Consider the following 19,525-nt stretch of genomic DNA (forward strand, 5'->3'; position numbering starts at 1 on the left):
CAAACTGCCTGGTTGTGAATTCTGGCTCCCCTAGCTGCCAGTCTGTTACCTTGGGCAGATTTCTCATCCTCTCTGAGCCTCAGCCTCCTCAGCTGGGAGAGGGAATAACAATACCTAGCTCATGGGGTTATTTTGAGGATTAAATGAAATTGTAAAAGTGCTCACGCCATTCTTGACATGTTTGCTCTCATAGAAGAAGAGTTCAGTCGTGTTATTAACCTCTGTGCCCTGCATTGTTGCTGTGGCGATTAGAAATAATAAATGCAAGGGCTCCTCACACGTTGTTGAAGCTCAATTCTCCATTGTTTTATTGTCCAACATGTCCATGTGTTCAAGTTACGTAAGAGCTTGGGAGCCACACATTACTTGGTCCATGGGTCTTTCCCATAAATTGCACAGTTCCATTCAAAGTGGAAATGAAATTCTGTGTCCTGACAAACTGGGAGAGAATGAGCCACTGGATTAAGCCATCAATGCCATGGTAAGCCCAGGGAATGTTTCCTCCTGAAAAGTTGCCTGAGAGTCAGTGAAATTCTCAAAAATAATATCAGTGCAGAACACGCAGCAGCCTTTTGCCAAAGCTGGCAAATAGGGACAAGTACCAAGCAAGGCTGTCAGTGCAGCGGCCAGGGTCGTGAGCGGAAGGCGTCCTGCATTGAATTCCATGTGCATCTGAAACACGTAGGCAAGGGTTGAAATGAGTAGCCACTCAAGTAGCGGGTACCATGAGATACGGGGGTGGGTGCGGTGTCCATGTCTTCAATCCCAGTACCTTCAAGGGGCAGTAACTAAGTGGTAATGGAAATGAACAAAGTAGCCCAGATTTAAGAAATACCGTACTTGTCCCAAGAATGGTGCTTCCCTGCTGTTTTTCTGAAAGCGTGTGACTCTCTTGATCTCTCATTTTCCCTGCAAGACAGACATCTGCAAAAAAGGAAAAAGAACTCAGAAACACACTTACATTTTCCCTTTAATAATTGCTGACACTTACGTAGTGCTTTCTGCGTGCGAGGGAGTCTTCAAAGCACTTCCCGTGCGGGAACTCACGTAATTCTCTCGATCATTCTTCGAAGTATATATCACGCCCATTTTTCAGATGGGAACTTTGAGATGCAAAGCCCAGGTCACACACTAGGAAATGACTGAGCAAAATTCAGTGCTGCTGCCCAGCTTTACCGTCAGACGACAGCCTCACGCACAGGATGACAGCGGACTCGGACGCTCCAGCCTGGTGGGGAGGTGAGGTTGGCGGCAGGGAGGGCAGGGCCTGGACAGTAGAAGGCCCCTGCCACTCAGCTCTCTAGCTGGTGGTTCAGTGTCACCAAGTTGTTCTAAAAATCTAGAAATCCAGATTTTTACATCAAAGACCCAATGTTTCAGTCTTGGCAACTAATTCAGAAATGTGAGCCAGCACTTTGTGAGCCAAACCAAACATCTCTGCAGGCTTGGTACGGCCCACCAGGTTGCCAATTCACAAGCCCCAGGATGGGGAAAGCTGCAGGAGCGACAAGGTGCAGCCTGGACTCAGGAGATGGAGGATGAAAACACAAATCCAGAGCTGGGAGCGAAGAAGAACAGACACAGAGACCCAGAGAAAAGTGTGGCCTAACAGGAAAAGCGTACCAACTCGGAAAAGCAGGGATCTGGCATAAATCGGAAGAAAACACCTCCAAGAAATACCACAAATTGCATGTTGACAAGGCCTTGGAACATAAACCCACCATCTTTTGGAACAACCATCCTTAGAACCTGCCAGCATGGTTGGTGAGGATGTGAGCTCGGTAGTCCCCAAACCAGATTCCAACGCCAGTCTCATATCTTTGTCAGAGTGGCTCTGGCAACTTGCGTTATCCTTTCTGAGCCTCAGTGTTCCTGTCTGCAGAGTGGGCACAACAATACCCTTCTCCTAGGGTCTGTGGCACGGATGGGAGGAGATAATTCAGAACTGGCCCACAGCACAGAGCGGGACGCTCCACAGCTGTTGGGTTGTTTTTTCATCTGTTTTGCTTTGCTTTTTGATGAGTCCAAACCGCCCCATTTCACAAAAGCAGGAATTCGAGCTCTTTTCCAGAGTTCCCGAGCTGGGAATAGGCCAAGTCTTCACCAGCACTTGGTTCTCCCAACTCTTACCTAGTTTGCTTCCCACATAGTCACCCTGCCCAGGACCCTTCGGAGCTGCAGAGTGATGAAGTGAAAGCTGGGGAATCTTAGAGCCCAGAGCGGTCACCCAGATTTGGGGGCTCATTGTGTTGGTATCTGGGATGATTTTAGGTGGCACCAGTCTGCGGCGTTAATCCCTTTGCGGTTTGCTTAATCCTGCTGATTCCATCAAAGGGGAGCCTCAGCCCCCCCCCGCTCTGTGTCTTTCACACCTTTTTAATATGTGCTAAATCTTCTATTTTAACAGACACAGGGCAGGCCCTGGGCTCAGCACGGAGGCTGGCAGCAGCAGTATCTGGCTTGAATTTAATATTATTCCTGCACTGTCACTGTACTTATTTTTAAGGCCACTTTCTATTTACAACAGGAAGACTGGTTTATCATCAGGGGTTTCGTGGGTCTGAGCTGTCCAGTACGGTCACCACCAGCTACGTGAGGCTCTTAGGTATTTGACATTTCACTAGTGCAACGGAAGGACCGAATTTTTAATTTGACTTCATTTCAGATTAAAATCTGATCCTTAATTTAGGTATTAGAAAATAAATGTCTAACTGAATCCTGGGTATATGATCTACTCTTTCAACTATATATTTTATGGCATCTAAATAGAGAAGGAAAACTTAGCCCCCATTGAGAATGTGCTGGAATCACGAACTACACACTGGCTTTTGAAGATTGAGCACAGGAAAGAAAGAAAGAAAGAAAGAAAGAAAGAAAGAAAGAAAGAAAGAAAGAAAGAAAGAAAGAAAGAAAGAAAGAAAGAAAGAAAGGAAAGAAAGGAAGGAAGGAAGGAAGGAAGGAAGGAAGGAAGGAAGGAAGGAAGGAAAAAAGAAAGGAAGAAAGAAAGGAAGAAAGAAAGGAAAGCTAAATATCTCCATAGTTGCTGTTGATTATATTTTGCATGTAAGTAATTAAATAGAAAATAGTGTTAGATTAATTTGTTTCTCTTTCACTTTTGAATGTAGCTACTAAAATTTTCTAACTGCATCTGTAGCTCATATTACATTCATGTTGGACAACACTATCATATGAAGTATAAATTTAAGATAAAGGACAAATCACTTTCAAACAAAATGCGAAAGTAAATAACAGTACAGGTGAAACTGACTTTTGAATACAGTAAAAGTCATAAAATTGGGTGAGTACCTTAGTCAGTTTGGGCTGCTACAACAAAATACCATAGGCTGGGTAGCTTATGAACCAAAGAAATTTATTTCTTACAGTTCTGGAGGACTGGAAGTCCAAGATCCAGGCGCCAGCATGGTTGGGCTCCAGTGAGGGCCGCCTTCTGTATGTCAGATGCCAGCTTCTCTTTGTACCCTCACATGACAGAAAGAGGCAAGAGAGAGCTCTCTGGGACCCTTTTCATAAGGACGCTAACTACATTTGTAAGAGTGCCACCCCCATAACCGAATCACCTCCCACAGCCCCACCTCCAGATGCCCTCCCTTTGGGGGTTAGGACGTCCACATTTGGATCGAGGAGGACACTACCACTCAGTCGTTTGCAGTGGACCAGTCACCAAAGTCTGGAGAACACTCATCAAATACAACAGTGTCCTCAGTGAAAAACGTGAGGCCAAAAAGCCAAGGAAGTTCCCCGAGGATACCTAGCTGCTTAGGAGCAGAGCTGCACCTGAGCCAGGTCTTCCAGATTCCAAATCCAGGGTGCTTTGGTCACTGCGACCTCAGGAGTGACCCCCTCACCATCAGCTCCGTGGACCTGTGCAGAAGGTGGGGTTGGGCGTGAGGAGGAGGTGGCTGCCTCGGGTCCCCGTGGGAGTCCACAGGAAGGAACTTCTCTGTGTGGATGAGTTGGGATCTTTGCTCTTCTGTGACCTGGAAGCAGAATGGCCTGGCTTCTCTTGAAGGAAGGTCATGGCCAGCTGAACTATATGGAGGGGAAGCAAAGGACTTTTCAGCCTCAGTGCGTGATTTCATTTGCCCCACGACAAGGAGGGGTGACGAAAGACGCCAGGACACGTCACACGTCACAGGCTGCATTCCAACATCCAGCCACCCAGCAGCCACCCTCAGCCCAACTCCTCTGGGAACCAGGCACTGTGCTAGTCACCCGACAGTCCAGAAAGGCTGTTCCTGCCGCACAGGATGTCCACACCCCGCCTGCCCCCCGGTATCAGAAACCTGAACAAATGTCAAAGCTCAACCGTGGAAAGTTCGTGAAGAGGAGACACACGGAGCTTGAGATGCTAAGACCGAGAAACCTGAGGTCTTAGAGGCCAAGGAAAGTTCCCTGCAGGAAGGAGCGATTGAAATCTGGAGGACAAGAAAGGGCAAAGGGCAGAGGGAGCAGCCTGTGACCCGCCGTGGCAGGAGGGGCGGACGCACACCCTTGGGGACAGGAGGGGGATCAGAATGTCTGCAGTGAGAAGGGGACGGGCACCCTTGGAGGCTCACACAGAGTGAAGAGGAGGAGCCAGGCCAGCGGCCCCGGGCCGGGACGGCACCTCTGTGTGAACTGAGGACCTCCCAGGAACTTCTTTTCTTCTGCCCCTTGTTTGCCAGAAACGTTGGCAGCCGTCGGAGCCGGGGGAGTTGCTTCCCTGCCACGGACGTTTCTTATCACTTCAGCAGAGTGCAAAGCAAGCCATCCGTCACATCGCTTCCAGCGAGGGACGTCGCCAGGCACACACACACACACACTCCCACACAGCTGCCCACGCCAACACACAAACACAGACACAGCAGGCGTACAACACACAGACGCACAGCAGACACACAAACGCAGACACACAGAGAGACACACACAGACAGGGTTACAACACACAGACGCACAGCAGACACACAAACACAGACACACAGAGAGACACACACAGACAAGCGTACAACACACAGACGCACAGCAGACACACAAACGCAGACACGCAGAGAGACACACACAGACAGGCGTACAACACACAGACGCACAGCAGACACACAAACGCAGACACGCAGAGAGACACACACAGACAGGCGTACAACACACAGACGCACAGCAGACACACAAACGCAGACACGCAGAGAGACACACACAGACAGGCGTACAACACACAGATGCACAGCAGACACACAAACATAGACACACAGAGACACACACAGACAGGCGTACAACACACAGACGCACAGCAGACACACAAACATAGACACACAGAGAGACACACACAGGCTTACAACACACTCTGCACACTCACACACACGCACGCATGCACCACACAGCACAGCCAGAGGTGCAGAATGACCAGGGGCTCTGCTCTGGCCGGGGCCTTTGCTCCCCGCGTTCCCAGCCTCCCCAGCCTCCCCAGCCCAGGTCACCTCCACACCGCCACCAACCAGAAGCGTCTTCTACCTCTGGAAAGAAAAGCCGCAGCTTCCCTCTCAGGCGGGGCACTGGAGCGAGCTCCCAAGGGGACAGGGCCACAGCAGGGCAGGGCTACGCGTTCCCCAGAGGAACCCCAGAGCCGGCACTGCCGACCCTCCTGCACACAGTCCCACCTGGCCTCTGCCCTCCACACCCGGGACCTTCCAGATCTGCACTCCCCTCCAGCAGAGGGCACTGACTTAGGAATCGAGTTCAAGTCCCAGGGCTGCAACTTGGCTGGCAGCGAGTCTGGGGCAGGTAAGGTCCCTGCTCTGAGCCTCAGTTCGCTCATCGGGCAGCCGAGGTGTTCACATCAACTGTGTTATGAGGGGACGGAGCCTTTCCTGCGCCAGGCAAGCTTCTAGACACCAGGGGCAAAGCCAAGAAGCCCAAGAGATCCCTGCGCTGCCGTCATTCTACCCAGGAGACTAATGGCAAGCAATGCACACACAAAACCACCTTAGGGACTGGGAAGTGCTTTGGAGATGGTGTCACCAAGAAAGGTGACAGGGAGCTACATCAGACATGGTGGGAAAGTGCTCTCCAAAGAGGTGATGTTTGAGCAGACTCTGAACAACAAGAAGGAGCCAGCCAGGGGCATGTGGGAGGAAGGGCGTGCCAGGCAGAGGGAACAGTGAGGGTAAGAGCCCTGAGATGGGGAGGAGCTGGCCCAAGGACGGGTGTAGCTGCAGCGCACTGAGCAAGAGAGGGGAACCAGAGATCGGGGGAAAGGTAGGCATCGGCCGCGTTAAGTGGGCCATTTGATCCATTGCAAGGACTTTGGATTCTACTCTGAGTTGCTGGAAGACATAGGCACCTTTAAGCAGGCGAAATGAGTTAGTGTGTCTTTCAAAGGTCTCTGGCGGCTATGAGTCAATGGACCATGGTGAGAGGGGAGCTGCACAAAGAGGGAGGAGTCTGTGGCAGGAGAGGGGACTTGTGGGCGCTGGGAGGAGCGAGGGAAGCACTGGCAGGGTGCCCAGCACAGCACTGGCACCCAGCAGGAGTGAGGGTCAAGGGTCATGTTCAGGGTCGGGGTCATGTTCACGGCCAGCCTCTCACCTCCGACTCCTGCCCCGTCCAACAACCTCCAGAGACAGCGGAGAAGCCGGCGAGCTCCTGATGTCCTCAGACGCCAGGATGTCGGTGCCTGGCTGCAGGGGCTGTGCAAAGTCCCCGTGGCACGGCAGAGAGCCCGCCTCTCGGCCACGTCGGTCAGGATTCCAAACCGAGAGGAGACACCAGGCTCTGCGGGGCCGCCACCCGGCAGACGAGGCAGCCGGGAAAGGTCACCTTCAGCGCTGTCGTTTGACAAATGAACGGGGCCGAGGTCTGGCCAGCGTGGCGGAGGGACACTGTCACCGGGACTGCATTCAGCGCTAACGACACTGAATCCAGCAGGAAGAGTGACACTCCCCAGCCAGGCGAAGACTCCAAGGACATCGTGAACAGAGTTAGCTCGCGGGGAAGGAAGGAGAGGCTGGCGACCCCGTGGAGTCAGCCCTTCACTCCTCCAGCCCTGGACACGGCCCTGCGTCGGTGACGCGCAGGTCGGCTAACGCTCTTCTCAAGCACCCTCATCTCCTCCTGGAGAGGTCTGCACAGGGGACCCCGCCAGCCTTTCAGAACGTGGGCCAAGTCTTTGCCGAGCTGCCTCCAGAGGCAGCGCCTGCCCTTCACGGAGGCTGAGGCCAGCTCAGAAAAGTCCACGTTTCTCATGACTCAGAAGAAATGTGAACCTCTGGGAAACCAGCCCTTCCCCCACTGTCACCAGGAGCCCAGAGCCAGGTCCCCGTGGCCTCCTGCAGACGGCCGCTATCCAGCTCACCACAGTCCCCACCTCTCCTCAGTGCCTCCCCAGGCCAAGATCTTTCTTATCGCGGCCTGTTTTTATTCTCACTGTTACCCCAGCAGGAGACTGATGTTGAAGCTCACCTCCAAGGTCCTCTACACGACACACACACTCACACACAACATTTACACCCTCAAGTTTGGGCCTGTGGCTCCTCCCAAAGAATCCTAAACACCTTCCCGTGGGAGAAGTCGTCCAAGCCCTGGATTCGAGTCTCGGGGCTAGACCTCCTAGTTAGGCACAGCCAAGGTCTCCAAACCTCTGTGCCACATCAGTAAAATGAGGACGAGTGCCCAGCTTCCCCTCTCCCACCGATCTTCTCTCCTCCTGGTTCCTTCCCTCTACTCTACTCATCTTCCCTCCATTTTGTGAGATCCGCCCCCTCCGTCTTTCTTTTCCTTGTTCCTCTCTAGCTTCCACACATCTGAGGAAACATCTGACCTTTGACCTTCTGAGTTTGGCCTTCTTCACTTAACAAGATGGACTCGATTTCCTTCTGTTTTCCTGCAAATGACATCATTTAGTTCTTCTTCCTGACTGAATAAGTTTCCACTATGTATAGGTACTACATTTTCTTTGTCCATTTGTCTGTTGATGGACATCCAGGCTGGTTCCACTGTCTGACCACAGTGAATCGAGCTGCTATGAACATGGTGTGCATGGATAGCTGTGGCAAGACGACTTTAATTCTTTAGGATAAATATAGAGGAGGGGTGCGGCTGGGTCATATGGTGGTTCCAGGCCTAGTCTTTTGAGGAACCTGCACACTGACTTCTACAGTGGTTGTACTAATTTATACTCCCCCTGACAGTGCAAAAGTGTTGCTTTTTTAGGCTGCATTACTAAGAACCAACACAAGGTCCTAGGTGGTACCAGGGAGGATGGGGGAACAAAAGAGAAACACAAAGATGTGCACGAAATGGCCCTGCCCTTAAAAACTGGCAACTCCAGTGAAGCAGAAAGACATTGGTAAGGATAATAAAATGTGACATAGTCTATAATAGAAGTGAGGGCAGTAAGAGGGTGAGGTACTTAAAGTCCTGTAGGGACCCCAACGAAGAAGAGCTCAGCTCTGCCAAGGAACCAAAAAGAGGCTGAATTAGACTATGAGCCCTTGGCAATAGACATGGAGTCTACATTATCTCTTGGACGCCAATGTCCTCTGGGGGCCTTGGTACATGCCAAGGGGTTTGATATGTATTTAATAGATGGCTGGACAGGTGGGTGGGTGGATGGATGGATTTGTGGATGGGTGGGTGGATGGATGAATGGATTGGTGGGTGGATTGGTGGATGGATGGATGGATGGATGGATGAATTGGTGAATGGATTGGTGGGTGGATGGATGGATGGATGGATGGATGGATGGATGAATTGGTGAATGGATGGGTGGGTGGGTAGATGAATGGATGGATGGATGGATGGATGGATGGATGGATGGATGGATGGATGAATTGGTGAATGGATGGGTGGGTGGGTAGATGAATGGATGGATGGATGGATGGATGGATGGATGGATGGATGGATGAATTGGTGAATGGATTGGTGGGTGGATGGATGGATGGATGGATGGATGGATGGATGAATTGGTGAATGGGTGGGTGGGTGGGTGGGTGGGTGGATGAATGGATGGATGGATTGGTGGATGGATGGATGAATGGATGAATGGATGGATGGATGGATGGATGGATGGATGAATTGGTGAGTGGATGGATTGATGAATGGGTAGGTGGGTGGGTGGATGGACGGATGGGTGTATGGATTGGTGGATGGGTGGGTGAGTGATGACTGCCATCTTAATCTTATAAATGCAATCTCATACTGGCCTTGTGGAGACTGAGGACATGTGGATCATGACCATCAGCATCGTCACTAAGCAGTACAGCAAACCTACTTCTCCCTTTTGCCACCAATCCTCACACTCGTGCCTGGGTGGTTGGTCATCCTGCCCTTCTGGCAGAGGAGGAAACTGAGGCTAGAAGGAGAGAGGCTTGCCCAAGGCGATTCCTCTGGCGAGCAGCAGAGCCAAGGTGGGCAAGTCTGTGCGGCACAGCTGGTGCTCTGCTCACTGCTGAGCCTGCGGCACATTGGTATTCAGGGCACGGGACAAGACAAATGCTGTGTCTGCCGACCTCTGCTTGGGCGCATCCTCCCAGCCTGGTCTTCACAGGCATCCTAGGGAGCTATGTCTTCCTTCTTGATTGAGGACTCTCCCCATGTCCCCTCTGCCCTCTCCCCAAAGCAGATGGTTTAATTACTTGAAATTATTTTTAAGCAAGGACAGGTAGGTGAATTCCCTCTCTGCTCCATATCTAACCTAAAATATGGAAATTGAGTTGACTCTTTTTTTTTTCTTAAACTGGCATTTTGTGATGAAACAGTCCCCCCTTAAAAAAAAATCTGTCCTCTTCCAGGTCATTCCAAGGTTCCATTTATCAGCCATAAGGGAGCTCAATGTCAGTCAAGCTCATGATTTTAAACCCCTTTCATGTAGTAAGTGTTTATTGACCAACTACTATGTGCCAGACTTTATTCCTAATACTTAAAAAGAAACATCAATAATAGCACTAATGTTGACACGGTGCTGCCCAATATGCTAAGTGAATTAAAACTTACAAACTGCTCATCCATTATGAGACAGAAGGCTCAGAGGAGTTAAGTAGCTCTCCCAATCTACAAGTAAAAGGCAGGGCTAAAAACCGAAGCTGCATTCTTGGTCTTTGAACCCAGGGCTCACGGTTCTGTGATACACACAAAGCATCCAAAGGCAGCAACGATCTCCAAAGCAAAGCCACCTCTCAGAATCTTGCTAGGACCTCCCACCGTCTGCTCCCTTGTAAATTGTGACCAGCTACTGGTGCCATAAAGACCAATAAACAAGTGTCCCTGTCTTCAAGGAGGACACAGTCTGGCTGGAAAGATGAAGAAGTGACTGCATCCCTGTGAAGGGTCTGTGTGATAATCCATGGACCCCAGGAGAAAGATGAAGGGCGTGAACTCCAGTCCTGGGTTGGGGACCGTGCTGGGGATAGGGTGGGGTTACCAGGACAGACCCCTCCTCCTTTCTGAGACACTCTGCCGTGCGTGTCCCGGTCACAAGTCCATTTCCTCGTCACCCACGTGCGCTAAGCATCTTCTCTGCGCCAGGACCGCCGCTGGGGCTAGAGGGAGGATGGATGAACTTGGCCCCTGATCCCAAGTGGGTGGAACAGAGTGAAAGAGCTTTCTGAAACTGTGCTGTCTGGCTTAGTCAATATCTGGCCACTTTTCCCTTTTATAAAGTCCATGGAAGGTTGGTCGGCTGATTACCTCGTAGTGCAATGATTCATTATGGAGAAAAAAACTCAGGGTGATCTCATAGCCCCGGGCCAGTGGCCCAATACTTCATTCATGCCTGTCGATCACCACCTCCCTGCAAGTGGCCAAATCCATGGCTGAACCTTGGCCGGCAAGACTGTTGAAGCCTTGTTGGTGAAACTTCAGAGTCATTTGTCATAATTACAACCAACATCGCTGAATGCCATACTGGGCACTGTTTTTAAGCCCTTGACACGAATTGACTTAATTAATCCTTCTAAATCCATGAAGCAGGGGCTCTTATTACCCCATGCTGCAGATGAGGAAACTGAAGCGCTGGGGAGGTGGTAGGTGGCTGAAGACCATGTCATGGTACTGTGCTGTTCCCATCTGCAGTGTGAGATGGACTTTTAATGGTCCATTTTTGGTTTTTTGGTTTATTTTGGAGGGAGGGGTGTTTGGCACCCAGGATTGAATCCAGCGGTGCTCAACCACTGAGCCACATCCCCAGCCTTTTTTATTTTTTATTTTGAGACAGGGTCTCCCTAGGTTGCTTACAGCCTTAAGTTACTGAGGCTGGCCTTGAACCTGCAGTCCTCCTGCCTCAGCCTCCCAGAGAGAGGGAAATTTTAACCAGGGTTCAGGCAGGACAGCTCTTGGGTTCCAAGGGCACCCCACTGGGGACGTCACTAGAGCCACTGTGATCTGTCCTTCTGGGATGGAAATACGGGGGTGCAGCCTTCGGCCTTGGTAGGTCGTTGGATCTGGAGATGGGGGTTTTCTTCTTCACACACCAGGCAGCCTTCTCTCATAGAGGACTGAGGACTGAGGGTGATAATGACAAGGCCATCTGTCTCCCCCATCGGGAAGAGGGGGGTTGGAGGCTTTTTTTTCCCCACCAATAAGAGTCAGAAACTGACAGTAGAGATGTAGGTGACTCTGTGAGACCCTGAGCAGAGCAACCTGCAGCCTTCCTTGGGTGTGCACAGGTCAAAGGTTGTAAGTGAAATCTCCTTCCTCTTCCATTTCTAACCAACCATACTTTGGGCTGACGCATTGGGCTTCCCGCCTCTTGAGAGCTCACCTGCCGCCTCTAACAGCTTGGCAGCTAATTCTCTTGAGTTTTAAAGCACGCCATTATATTATCTGCAAAAATAATAATCATGACAGCAACAGCAGCTCCTGCAATACCTCTTATTTTAGTTTCCTAACTTACGACTCCGACTCACCTGCAGGTCTGGATTCTTTTTTTGTACCATTAGTGTTTGTTATTAGTTGAAAATGGGTCTGAGTAGGTCTTTTATTGGAACGGGGAAATGGGTTGTGTTTTTAAGCAGACATAGACTGGCTTTGAGAACCAAGCAGCCAAAGCTCAGCCAAGACATCTGCAGCAACTGGGATGTGACAGGATGACATGGAGACCCGGATGTTGAACAATTCCCCCACCAAGTGCCGAGCGTGCCTGACACTGCGCTAGGGCTAAGAATGCGGCTCTAAACCAGCCGGACCCAGACCTGACCTCCAGTGTCCGGACAACCAAGGACAGAGACGGGACAGAGCCACCCAGGAGGTGTCTGGGTAAAGCATTAGCTGAATGTGGCCTAACGGGCAGCAGCAAAAGACGACTCCCGATCGCAAAATGCGGTTGCAGGATCGATAATGACCAGGGAAGCAGCAGAAGGTGTATTAGCTTCTGAAATCTATTATGATATATTTATCTAGACCAGAAAAGGGAGATGAGCGCGAGGAACTGAGCATGCTTCATGTATGAGTGCTTTTGAGAACGCGGATTCCAGAGAAATCAGCAGAGCTTTTCATTCGCTGCTGACTCGTTTCCGACACCCATCGGGCCACCTCTGAGACGGGTCAGGATAATTCGCATTTGCCGACGCTCTTCCCGGGGTGCAGAGCCGCCGCGCGGGCCTCGCCTCGTCTGGTCCCCACAACCGCCCTGGGAGCCTGCAAGCAGCTTCACCGAGGTCCTGGCGCCGGATCCTTGAGTTCCCGCCCTTCACCTCTGCGGTCCCCGCGCCCGCCAGGCCCGCTCTTTCCCCATTCTGCGACGGATCGCAGTGAGCTCTCACGCCTGCCTGATGGTGCACGTGGGGCCGCCCCCACCCCCATCTAGAAAGAAGCCCATCCCTTCCTGGCTCCACCAAGAGCCCCCTGTCCATCCCAGGAAACCCAAGGCGAGCAAGGAAGGGCATTTGTTTCCTGGGTTGGGGGGCCTGGACACCTGGAGTAGGGAACTAGGGCATCCCCCCAGGCCAGTGGACCTAACTTTGGTCCCACAGGCACGGTGGAAGTGCCGGTCCCAAGGGCTTCTTCCTCTTAAAAAAAAAAAATAGCAACTGCTACATTGCAGCTGGAGGCACCTGGGTTCGAATCCTGGGTCTGTAACTTTCAGCTAGGTAACCTCAGGGAAGTCTCTACACCTCGTCCCCTCCTCGAGGGCCTGGGGGTGTGGCCCAGAGATTGCCTGGTATGCACAATCCCCAGCACCCACCCCCCAAAAGAAATCCCTCCTGTACAGAAAGGGTCTACTAATAATACTCGCCTTTAAAGTGAGAGAACGGCAGTGATTATTAAGTATTTGATGTTCATCACCATCTCTAGCTTACAGTGAAGACTGCTCAGGGGAAGCCATCCTTATGATTAGGACCACTTCCCTGATGGCAGGAAAAGGTGCAGAGCCATCCATCGTCAGCATCGGGCTTATCGCTGCTGCTCTTGCTATGGTGATTGAGCATTTCTTTTATTTCTGAAACAGGGGAGGGGAAATTTGTTTTTCCTATGGACCCTTTTCCTGCCCTGTTTTGGCAATGGCTTTTCTGCTCAGAGGAAAGGGAAATCAGTGTGTTTTATCATAGGCAGGACGATAGCAAAGGAAGGGGACATCAATCTGTCACACTGGTGGCTGTGTGAGCTGCTTCATCAAGGACAGACCAGAGTCATCCAGACAAAAAGAACAGGGAAAGGTTACAGGAAGGGGAAGTGTGTAGGCCAGAGGGAGAGGCTGGAGGTTTGGGGGACTCTGAGGATAGTGGTTCCTTTCATCTACATAGGGTGGGTGGCGGTGATGACAGAAATAGGAAGGAGACCTGAGCACAGGTCACAATTCTAGTGGTGCCCACCACACACCCCAAACTCTTCTAAGCACTTGCTTTTTGTGAAGGTATTTAGTCCCCACCCGGATCCCATGAAGCAGGTGGTTTTCTGTCCCATGTTACAGGTGAGGAAAAAAAGGCACAGGAATTTCAGTAACTTGTCCAAGGTCACAGTCTTAGTCATTTTTTGTTGCTATAACAAAATAACCGAAGCTGGATGGTTGGTAAAGAAAAGAGGTTTATTGTGCTTAAGATTCTGGGTAATCCAAACAGCATGGTGCCAGCATGGGGCAAGGGCCTCCTGACTGTCTCACAACCCAGCGGAGACGGGGAAGGAGAAGGAGTTGCGCTGGGAGGAAGAGAGAGTTCACAGGGTGAGACAGGAAATTAGAGGACCAAGAATCCCTTCACAGGAGCGGGGGTGACTTCACCTCCACGAGGCCCGCCTTTTAAAATCCCACCACCTTCTATATTGGGGATCAAGCTCCCAGTGCATGAATCTTTGGGACCAAACCACAGCAGTCACACAAGTGTGGCTTAGATCTGAATCCAGCACCCACACTCACTCCCACAGAGCGAGACAAGCATTGTGTCCTTTTCTTTGTGACTCTCAGGTGTGTGTCCTGAGGCCAGAAAAGAGACCGGTCCCTCCAAAGTCCCAAGGACGCAATCCACCTGCTCAACTCAGCCTGGGCCAATCTGAAGTCACTTCCTCTCTGCCTCTTCCCAGGGTGCGGAGGGAGACTTTTAGAATTTCCCAAACACAAACCCATTTCCACATAATCACGCCTCCTTGACCTACATGTCATTCAGCTCTATGCTCAGGCACAAAATAGCAATTTCTCCAACCTCAGAAAATTGCTTCCTGAGGCTCCTGGGTAATTAGCCATTGTCCTCTGGGCATGGCCTGTTCCCCGTCCAATCCCGTCTCCCAGCACAGATGCCGTCACTTTGACCCGGTACCTAAACGCAGGTCCCATGGAGGAACAGAACGTCCATGGGAAGGTGGCCTTGGAGGACGTGCAGCCAGGCCGCGGGCCCCATGGAGTCTCCTCGTGTTCCTGAACATCCAGATCCTGTGGACCTTCCCTCAGCTAACCCAGGAGCGGGAGGGAGACACGCACTCCGTGGGAAGATGCCGCCTCTCGGTGTTCCTGCTCCCTCTTGTCAAATGTCACAGATGCGGAAGCCGCCACCTCCACCCTTTTACCAGCCTCCCTGAGGGATGTCAGGAGCCTCTGCTCTGCATCCCACTTCGGGACATCTCTGGTTTGGTCCAAACAACAAGCCTCTTCCTCATCAAGCCCTTTCACACCTGAAGTCGTTCCCTGACCCCCCATCGCCTCGGACAAATGCAACCCATCGTGGCTGCAAAGCCAGGCACCCGGCTGCCCTTACTGCTCTGCCTCTCCAGCCAGGCCCCCTCCTGGCCTCTCCTCCCTGGCAGGAGCGGAGGACGTAAACGGGAGGCCTGGCCGAGAAGTCTTCAACAGGAGGCAGCCGGCGTGGAGTGAGGAGTCAGCCTGGCCTTCCCTCTAAAGAAACTCAGATCCTAGGTTGGACGTGAAGCATCCGATGTGCAAATAAGGCCAGAGCCTGGTGCTACGTCTGCCACCCAGAATCCGCCCATCAGGTTCCAGTCAACCTCCATCCTGTGCCGATTCCCTGATCCTGGCCCTGCACGCTCTGCTCGCTCCTGGCCACACACTCTGCTTCCCAGGCACCTGATCGCCTGGCTCCAGCATGCCGCTTGCTCCAAGAAGGTTTCCGTGCTCCCCAAAGCTCAGGGCTCCCCGTGCACACTACCTTCTGCCATGGCGGGGCTCTGAGTAGCTGCCTGGCTCTTCTGCCAGGCTAGAAGCAATGGGAGGGCAGAAACTGGTTCTTCTGCAGCCTGTAGCAAGATGCCTGCTTAGGGCCGGAGTACATGTCTGTGATAGAAGGCCGGGGAGGGAGGCCCCCCAACGAATCCTGTGAAATATGAAACCCTCCTCTATCCCAGAATCTCTTGGTTTCCGTTGGTGGACAGTCGACTTTAGCACTCACTAAACGCTCACGACGGGCAGGAACTCTTTCTTCTGTTTGGCGGGTGGGGTGCTGGGATGGAATCCAGTGGTGCTTTGCCCCTGAACTACATCCCCAGTACTTTTTTTGGGGGGGGACAGAGTCCTGCTAAGTTGCTGAGGATCTCACTAATTCACTGAGGCTGGCCTCAAACTTGTGATCCTCCTGCCTCAGCTGCCTGAGTTGCTGGGATTACAGGCATGTGCCACCATGACTGGCTTCCAGGTACTCTTCTAATTCATGTAATTCTCACAAGAACCCTATAAGACAGGTATTATTAACCCCATTTTAATAATGGAGAGCTTCAAGGCAAAGAGCGTTTAAGAAACTTAACCAGAATCCCCAAACTAGGAATCGGCAAATTGGGGCTTTTAACCCTGGGAAATCTGGCTTCAGAATTAGTGCTCTTAACCACCCCACCTTCAGTGAGAGAAAGGAAGGCTCTTTGTTCTAAGAGGAAAACTGTCTATCACACTCAGAAGGGAAATGAATCCTATTTCTGAGCATCCTACATGACAGGCCTGTGCTAAAGCTTTTGATAGGTTACTCGGTCTTCCTAACAAGGCACAGGGGAGGACATTATTCCCCACTGCACAAAAGAGGAAGTTGAATTGAGCCTCGTGCCCAAGCAAGTAAATGGGGAATTTGAACTGAGATCCATCAGTCATCATAGGGCGTGGCCAGAAGGGGTTTCCCAGAGCCTAGCCAGAGAGCCAAGGGGGAAAGATCCTGATCATGCATATAATGGAATACAGGAAAGTGTTGTGAGCAGATGAATGTTCCACGGAGAGATCCTTGAGGAATTCACTCACCCATCCATCTACCCGCCCACCCACCCATCCATCCACCCGTCCATCCATGCATCACCTATCCATCCACCCATCCATTCATCCATCCATCCAGCCAGCCATCCATCAATCCATCTACCTATCCACCCATCCATTCATCCATTCACCTATCCATCCAACCATCCATCCATCTATCCATCCACCATCCATCCACCCATCCATTCATCTATCCGTCTATTCATACATACATCCCTCTTTCATTCTGCAAACGTTAGTGGAGTGTGTCCTTTATGGCGACCCTGTGATAGGCCCTTAAGGTCTGAGAACAGAGTCAGCAGTTCCTGCCATTCAGGAGCCCAAGGTGGCAAAGATCTGGAAAGAAATCGTCACAGAAAAAGTCAATGAAGTGTTTAAGTGCACGCGGAACTCAGGGAAGGAAGGCCTTAATGTACAGTCTTATTTGCAAAGGGCCAGGGGCGGGGCGGGCGGAAGGAATTCCGCGCAGAGGAAATAGTACGGGCAGTGCTGCTCGAGAGAGAGCCGTGCGCGCAGGCGGGAGGGACCTCTTAAGGGCTGGTGCAGGGCGCAGCGGCCTGCGGTGCGGGAGGGAGCGGCTGGTGTCGGCGGGGAGGACCTTGACAGTCACGCGGGGACTTTGCAATTTGTCCTATGGAGCTGAGGTCTCAAATCAGTGACCCAGGGGCCACATCGTGTGTGTGCACGCGCGCGCGTGCAGCTTGCAAGCCTCTCCTGAAACACTGGAAGAGGCGGCCACACTGGCCCTCATTCCAAGCGGAGGGGAACAATGACTGCCCCCCGTAGATGGGGCGGGAGCTGTGTTATCACCAGGGCCATTTCGGCCTGCAGGTCACGGCACAGGGCCATCGAGGATGGGGGTGGAAACAACTCCTCCTGCCAAGGGTGGTTAGATCAGTAAGTTCTGAGCGCCCTGAGCCCAAGAAACGACCTCCTACTCCAGGCCCTGGCACTCGGTTGGACGTCCCTAAATTTATGTTGAACTGAACCGGATTCGCATGGGACAGTCTGGCACAAAACCTCTTCTCCAGGAACAGATGGTCTCAAAAAGATCCCTCTCACCACTGAACACCAAATGAATTTCCAATTACCTTTAATTACATCACCTGATTCATTTTCTGTGGTAAAGCCTTAGTTATCTTCCAGTCCATTCAAACCTACTAACCAGAACTACCACATGTCCCTGAGGCTGTACTAATCTATATTCGTGGTTATTCATTCAACAGGTATTTACTGAACATCTATTAAGTGCCAGAAACTGAGTAAGAAATGGGTAACAGACTAATAATTATCAGCAAAGCAGATCCTCCCTGCCTTTCGGAACTTCTGTCTGCAGTATTAGGCACTGTTCTGGGCATTTTCATGCATTAATTCATTTAATCCTCACAAAATCTTGTGACAGGTGTCGTAGAGTCATCCTTTTCAAAGATGAGCAAACTGAGGCACGGAGAGGTTGAGTAAATTGTCCAGAGTCACACAGCTAGAAAGTGGCAGAGGCAGGTAGGAGTCCTTAGAATCTGTACTCTTTGCCATGCATATTCTTGGGGTGGTGTTGGGAGACCCTTCTGAATCATCAGAGTGGGGCTCATGATGACAGTGGTGATCAGCTCTCAGGACATCTGTGGCAGCAGAGCTCAGAGTATGTAGAGTAACTGCAGCCGGGTGCTCTAGAAACTGCATATACGAGCTCATTGTTTCACTGACAGCCTTTTCCTCTAAGCTGGAGACACCTGATGCAGGCCTAATGCTAGAGAGCAGCCAGGGACGTGAAGTCGGGGGCTGACGGTTCCAGTTTACCAGGGCCTACCTGGAGCATAGCCAGCGGTCCCCAGGAAGAGACGCCTTAAGTCACTGGCTGGAGAATTTCATGTTTGACTTAGGCCTTCTGCTCCCACTGCGTGGTGTCACTCAGTCACACTTCCCTGCCGCTGCTCCTGCCGACCTTTGAGTCCTTTCTCCCAGTCTCTTCCTTCCTGCCCCCACCAAGCCTTCCCAGGCCCCTCACTGTGAGCCTGGGACAGTGCCTTCGCCTCCTGGGTCACACCTGCTGCTTGGTCGGGCAGCCTCACCTCTGTGCGCAGCACGTGCTATCTGGATGCAAGAAACAAGCCCAGAGACGCCGGGTCACAGAGCTATCAACTAGCAGAGCAGGATTCTCCTGGGTCAGAAAGGAGCGTAAGCCGCATGTAGAGGGGCGCTCTGCGCTTGCGCATTGCCGCCTCCCTGTCTAGCACCGTGCCTGCCTGGGGTGGTGGCTCAGGGGGCGTTTGTTGAATGCACGTGTGAACGCCAGCCACGTTTAATTCTTCCTTTGTCCTTGCCTGCATGGGAGAACAAGGCAGGGTCACAGAAAATGATGGCTTTCCGTTGGCTGCATTTTGTATGCACAATTGATAAGCTATTTGCCCGCGGCTAAAAATACCTACCCCTGGCAGCCATCAGAGAGATGGCGCTCAGCTCAAGATGTTTAATCAAACAGCGACAACCCGAGCAGAGCCACAATTAGCCTCTGACACCCCATGAACTCCAGATGAAGAGCCCGGAAGCCTCTGACTTCCTGTTGGTCCCCTGGCACCCAGTGACCATCACCCTGGGTCCACAAAACAGCAAAAACAAATGAGCATCCTCTCTCCGCCCAAGGCAGTGACCAGCTGGAAGTCAGCGGATGGACCGCCTGGGCAGAAGCAGAGGCTGGGAGATGAATGTGGTGGAGACTGGCCAGGGGGAGCAGCCTCTGACCCTGGAAGGGACACTGCAGAAGGTCTCAGCTGTTTGCCCTGGACCTCAGGAGAGCCATTAGCTGCTGCTGGGGTCTCTTCGTCCCCTCCCCCACTATTCCCAGGGATTCTCAAAAGCCATGTGACA

General features: G+C 51.8%; 1 protein-coding gene across 1 annotated transcript in view; it reads left to right on the forward strand.

The window, feature by feature from the left end:
- The window catches only part of Gpr139 (G protein-coupled receptor 139), a 39,215-nt gene that overhangs the window by 6,025 nt on the left and 13,665 nt on the right, over window positions 1-19,525 (forward strand). The window lies entirely within an intron of this gene.

The sequence above is a fragment of the Sciurus carolinensis genome, chromosome 18 (genome assembly GCF_902686445.1).
Source record: "Sciurus carolinensis chromosome 18, mSciCar1.2, whole genome shotgun sequence".
NCBI lineage: Eukaryota > Metazoa > Chordata > Mammalia > Rodentia > Sciuridae > Sciurus > Sciurus carolinensis.